Below are 5567 nucleotides of genomic sequence, written 5' to 3'. Positions count from 1 at the left end.
ATGGTGTCTCTGTATGAGAGAGAGAGAATGGTATTCATGGTGTCTCTGTATGAGAGAGAGAATGGTATTCATGGTGTCTCTGTATGAGAGAGAGAGAATGGTATTCATGGTGTCTCTGTATGAGAGAGAGAGAGAACTGTGCGGTATTCATGGTGTCTCTGTATGAGAGAGAGAGTATTCATGGTGTCTCTGTATGAGAGAGAGAGAGAACGATTCATGGTGTCTCTGTATGAGAGAGAGAACGGTATTCATGGTGTCTCTGTATGAGAGAGAGAGAATGGTATTCATGGTGTCTCTGTATGAGAGAGAGAACGGTATTCATGGTGTCTCTGTATGAGAGAGAGAAACGGTATTCATGGTGTCTCTGTATGAGAGAGAGAGGTATTCATGGTGTCTCTGTATGAGAGAGAGAACGGTATTCATGGTGTCTCTGTATGAGAGAGAGAGATTCATGGTGTCTCTGTATGAGAGAGAGAACGGTATTCATGGTGTCTCTGTATGGGAGAGAGAGACGGTATTCATGGTGTCTCTGTATGAGAGAGAGAACAGTATTCATGGTGTCTCTGTATGAGAGAGAGAAGCGGTATTCATGGTGTCTCTGTATGAGAGGGAGAACGGTATTCATGGTGTCTCTGTATGAGAGAGAGAACGGTATTAATGGTGTCTCTGTATGAGAGAGAGAGAGAACAGTATTCATGGTGTCTCTGTATGAGAGAGAGAACGATATTCATGGTGTCTCTGTATGAGAGAGAGAGAGAACGATATTCATGGTGTCTCTGTATGAGAGGAGAACGGTATTAATGGTGTCTCTGTATGAGAGAGAGAGAGACAGTATTCATGGTGTCTCTGTATGAGAGAGAGAGAATGATATTCATGGTGTCTCTGTATGAGAGAGAGAGAACAGTATTCATGGTGTCTCTGTATGAGAGAGAGAGAAAGGTATTCATGGTGTCTCTGTATGAGAGAGAGAACGGTATTCATGGTGTCTCTGTATGAGAGGGAGAACGGTATTCATGGTGTCTCTGTATGAGAGAGAATGAGAGAGGGAGAACGGTATTCATGGTGTCTCTGTATGGGAGAGAGAGAACGGTATTCATGGTGTCTCTGTATGAGAGAGAGAACGGTATTCATGGTGTCTCTGTATGAGAGAGAGAAACGGTATTCATGGTGTCTCTGTATGGGAGAGAGAGAACGGTATTCATGGTGTCTCTGTATGAGAGGGAGAACGGTATTCATGGTGTCTCTGTATGAGAGGGAGAGAACGGTATTCATGGTGTCTCTGTATGAGAGAGAGAGAACGGTATTCATGGTGTCTCTGTATGAGAGAGAGAACGGTATTCATGGTGTCTCTGTATGGGAGAGAAAACGGTATTCATGGTGTCTCTGTATGAGAGGGAGAACGGTATTAATGGTGTCTCTGTATGAGAGAGAGAGAACAGTATTCATGGTGTCTCTGTATGAGAGAGAGAGAACGATATTCATGGTGTCTCTATATGAGAGAGAGAGAGAACAGTATTCATGGTGTCTCTGTATGAGAGAGAGAACGGTATTCATGGTGTCTCTGTATGAGAGGGAGAACGGTATTCATGGTGTCTCTGTATGAGAGAGAGAGAGAGAGAGAGAGAGAGAACGGTATTCATGGTGTCTCTGTATGAGAGAGAGAGAACGGTATTAATGGTGTCTCTGTATGAGAGAGAGAGAACGGTATTAATGGTGTCTCTGTATGAGAGAGAGAGAGAAACGGTATTCATGGTGTCTCTGTATGAGAGATAGAGAACGGTATTCATGGTGTCTGTATGAGAGAGAGAGAACGGTATTCATGGTGTCTCTGTATGAGAGGGAGAACGGTATTCATGGTGTCTCTGTATGAGAGAGAGAGAGAGAGAGAGAGAGACGGTATTCATGGTGTCTCTGTATGAGAGAGAGAGAACGGTATTAATGGTGTCTCTGTATGAGAGAGAGAGAACGGTATTCATGGTGTCTCTGTATGAGAGAGAGAGAGAGAAACGGTATTCATGGTGTCTCTGTATGAGAGATAGAGAACGGTATTCATGGTGTCTGTATGAGAGAGAGAGAACGGTATTCATGGTGTCTCTGTATGAGAGAGAGAAGGGTATTCATGGTGTCTCTGTATGAGAGGGAGAACGGTATTCATGGTGTCTCTGTATGAGAGAGAACGGTATTCATGGTGTCTCTGTATGAGAGAGAGAAGTGTATTCATGGTGTCTGTATGAGAGGGAGAACGGTATTCATGGTGTCTCTGTATGAGAGAGAGAACGGTATTCATGGTGTCTCTGTATGGGAGAGAGAACGGTATTCATGGTGTCTCTGTATGAGAGGGAGAGAACGGTATTCATGGTGTCTCTGTATGAGAGAGAGAGAGAGAGAACGGTATTCATTGTGTCTGTATGAGAGAGAGAACGGTATTCATGGTGTCTCTGTATGAGAGAGAGAACGGTATTCATGGTGTCTCTGTATGAGAGAGAGAGAACGGTATTAATGGTGTCTCTGTATGGGAGAGAGAGAACGGTATTCATGGTGTCTCTGTATGAGAGGGAGAACGGTATTCATGGTGTCTCTGTATGAGAGAGAGAGAGAGAACAGTATTCATGGTGTCTCTGTATGAGAGAGAGAGAGAACAGTATTCATGGTGTCTCTGTATGAGAGAGAGAGAGAACAGTATTCATGGTGTCTCTGTATGAGAGAGAGAACAGTATTCATGGTGTCTCTGTATGAGAGAGAGAACGATATTCATGGTGTCTCTGTATGAGAGAGAGAGAGAACAGTATTCATGGTGTCTCTGTATGAGAGAGAGAACAGTATTCGTGGTGTCTCTGTATGAGAGAGAGAACGGTATTCATGGTGTCTCTGTATGAGAGAGAGAAGGGTATTCATGGTGTCTCTGTATGAGAGAGAGAACGGTATTCATGGTGTCTCTGTATGAGAGAGAGAGAACAGTATTCATGGTGTCTGTATGAGAGAGAGAACAGTATTCATGGTGTCTCTGTATGAGAGAGAGAACGGTATTCATGGTGTCTCTGTATGAGAGAGAGAGAACGGTATTCATGGTGTCTCTGTATGAGAGAGAGAGAACGGTATTCCTGGTGTCTCTGTATGAGAGAGAGAACGGTATTCATGGTATCTCTATGAGAGAGAGAACGGTATTCATGGTGTCTCTGTATGAGAGAGAGAGAACGGTATTCATGGTGTCTCTGTATGAGAGAGAGAGAGATAACGGTATTCATGGTGTCTCTGTATGAGAGAGAGAGAGAACGGTATTCATGGTGTCTCTGTATGAGAGAGAGAGGACGGTATTCATGGTGTCTCTGTATGAGAGAGAGAGAGAACGGTATTCATGGTGTCTCTGTATGAGAGATAGAGAACGGTATTCATGGTGTCTGTATGAGAGAGAGAGAACGGTATTCATGGTGTCTCTGTATGAGAGAGAGAAGGGTATTCATGGTGTCTCTGTATGAGAGGGAGAACGGTATTCATGGTGTCTCTGTATGAGAGAGAACGGTATTCATGGTGTCTCTGTATGAGAGAGAGAAGTGTATTCATGGTGTCTGTATGAGAGGGAGAACGGTATTCATGGTGTCTCTGTATGAGAGAGAGAGAACGGTATTCATGGTGTCTCTGTATGGGAGAGAGAACGGTATTCATGGTGTCTCTGTATGAGAGGGAGAGAACGGTATTCATGGTGTCTCTGTATGAGAGAGAGAGAGAGAACGGTATTCATTGTGTCTGTATGAGAGAGAGAACGGTATTCATGGTGTCTCTGTATGAGAGAGAGAGAACGGTATTCATGGTGTCTCTGTATGAGAGAGAGAGGACGGTATTCATGGTGTCTCTGTATGAGAGAGAGAGAGAGAACGGTATTCATGGTGTCTCTGTATGAGAGATAGAGAACGGTATTCATGGTGTCTGTATGAGAGAGAGAGAACGGTATTCATGGTGTCTCTGTATGAGAGAGAGAAGGGTATTCATGGTGTCTCTGTATGAGAGGGAGAACGGTATTCATGGTGTCTCTGTATGAGAGAGAACGGTATTCATGGTGTCTCTGTATGAGAGAGAGAAGTGTATTCATGGTGTCTGTATGAGAGGGAGAACGGTATTCATGGTGTCTCTGTATGAGAGAGAGAGAACGGTATTCATGGTGTCTCTGTATGGGAGAGAGAACGGTATTCATGGTGTCTCTGTATGAGAGGGAGAGAACGGTATTCATGGTGTCTCTGTATGAGAGAGAGAGAGAGAACGGTATTCATTGTGTCTGTATGAGAGAGAGAACGGTATTCATGGTGTCTCTGTATGAGAGGGAGAACGGTATTCATGGTGTCTCTGTATGAGAGAGAGAGAACGTATTCATGGTGTCTCTGTAGTTGATAGTGTGTGTATTCATGGTGTCTCTGTAGTTGATAGTGTGTGTATGCATGGTGTCTGTAGTTCATAGTGTGTGTATGCATGGTGTCTGTAGTTGATAGTGTGTGTATGCATGGTGTCTGTAGTTCATAGTGTGTGTGTGTATTCATGGTGTCTCTGTAGTTGATAGTGTGTGTGTGTGTGTGTGTGTGTATTCATGGTGTCTCTGTAGTTGATAGTGTGTGTGTGTGTGTGTGTATTCATGGTGTCTCTGTAGTTGTATCCCCCCTCCCCCGATCTCTGTCCCCTGTAGGTTCTTCTGCCCTCCTCCTTGTATCTATCTGATGGGCTGATCTGTCTGTCCTGTAGGTTCTTCTGTCCTCCTCCTTGTATCTATCTGATGGGCTGATCTGTCTGTCCTGTAGGTTCTTCTGTCCTCCTCCTTGTATCTATCTGATGGGCTGATCTGTCTGTCCTGTAGGTTCTTCTGCCCTCCTCCTTGTATCTATCTGATGGGCTGATCTGTCTGTCCTGTAGGTTCTTCTGCCCTCCTCCTTGTATCTATCTGATGGGCTGATCTGTCTGTCCTGTAGGTTCTTCTGCCCTCCTCCTTGTATCTATCTGATGGGCTGATCTGTCTGTCCTGTAGGTTCTTCTGTCCTCCTCCTTGTATCTATCTGATGGGCTGATCTGTCTGTCCTGTAGGTTCTTCTGCCCTCCTCCTTGTATCTATCTGATGGGCTGATCTGTCTGTCCTATAGGTTCTTCTGCCCTCCTCCTTGTATCTATCTGATGGGCTGATCTGTCTGCCCCCTGTAGGTTCTTCTGCCCTCCTCCTTGTATCTATCTGATGGGCTGATCTGTCTGTCCTGTAGGTTCTTCTGCCCTCCTTGTATCTATCTGATGGGCTGATCTGTCAGTCCTGTGGGTTCTTCTGCCCTCCTCCTTGTATCTATCTGATGGGCTGATCTGTCTGTCCTGTAGGTTCTTCTGTCCTCCTCCTTGTATCTATCTGATGGGCTGATCTGTCTGTCCTGTAGGTTCTTCTGCCCTCCTCCTTGTATCTATCTGATGGGCTGATCTGTCTGTCCTGTAGGTTCTTCTGCCCTCCTCCTTGTATCTATCTGATGGGCTGATCTGTCTGTCCTGTAGGTTCTTCTGCCCTCCTTGTATCTATCTGATGGGCTGATCTGTCTGTCCTGTAGGTT

This window comes from Oncorhynchus keta, unplaced genomic scaffold, assembly GCF_023373465.1.
Source record: "Oncorhynchus keta strain PuntledgeMale-10-30-2019 unplaced genomic scaffold, Oket_V2 Un_contig_18344_pilon_pilon, whole genome shotgun sequence".
In the NCBI taxonomy this organism is placed as follows: domain Eukaryota; kingdom Metazoa; phylum Chordata; class Actinopteri; order Salmoniformes; family Salmonidae; genus Oncorhynchus; species Oncorhynchus keta.
Note: the sequence above shows the minus strand (reverse complement) of the source record.